We start from the raw sequence: 716 nt of genomic DNA, 5'->3' as shown, positions 1-716 counted from the left end.
CGCGAAATTTCCCCAGAATTTACTATGCAATGCACATCCCTTTCTAAAATCTACCCCTCGATCGTCTCTAAACCTGGGACATTACAAGGAGTCCCAAGTGGACTCCCCACCATGGTGGCCGGCCACCCCACCAAGGAAAGGGGGGAGTCCCACTCCCCCTAGGTTTGGACACTTGGAAGGTTTTTGTTGGGGTCTTATTCGGACTCTTTTGACCTAAACCTTGGGGCCTCCACCTATATAAAGAGGGGGAGAGAGGGGCTGGCCGGCCACTCAAGCCACCATGGCCGCACCCCTCAAGGGTGCCCTAGCCGGCGCCCCTCTCCCCAAACCCTAGCGGTCTCTCTCCTCCACCACATCCCGCACGCTTAAGCGAAGCTCCGCCGGATTTCTCCACCACCACCGACACCACGCCGTCGTGCCGTCGGATTCAAGAGGAGCTACTACTTCCGCTGCCCGCCGGAACGGGGAGGTGGACGTCGTCTTCATCAACAACCGAACGTGTGACCGAGTACGGAGGTGCTGCCCGTTCGTGGCACCGGAACCGATCGTGATCAAGATCTTCTACGCGCTTTTGCAAGCGGCAAGTGAACGTCTACCGCAGCAACAAGAGCCTCATCTTGTAGGCTTTGGAATCTCTTCAAGGGTGAGACTCGATACCCCCTCGTTGTTACCGTCTTCTAGATTGCATCTTGGCTTGGATTGCGTGTTCGCGGTAG

The sequence above is a fragment of the Lolium rigidum genome, chromosome 5 (assembly GCF_022539505.1).
Source record: "Lolium rigidum isolate FL_2022 chromosome 5, APGP_CSIRO_Lrig_0.1, whole genome shotgun sequence".
NCBI classification, from domain to species: Eukaryota; Viridiplantae; Streptophyta; class Magnoliopsida; order Poales; family Poaceae; genus Lolium; species Lolium rigidum.
This window is presented reverse-complemented; position numbering follows the sequence as displayed.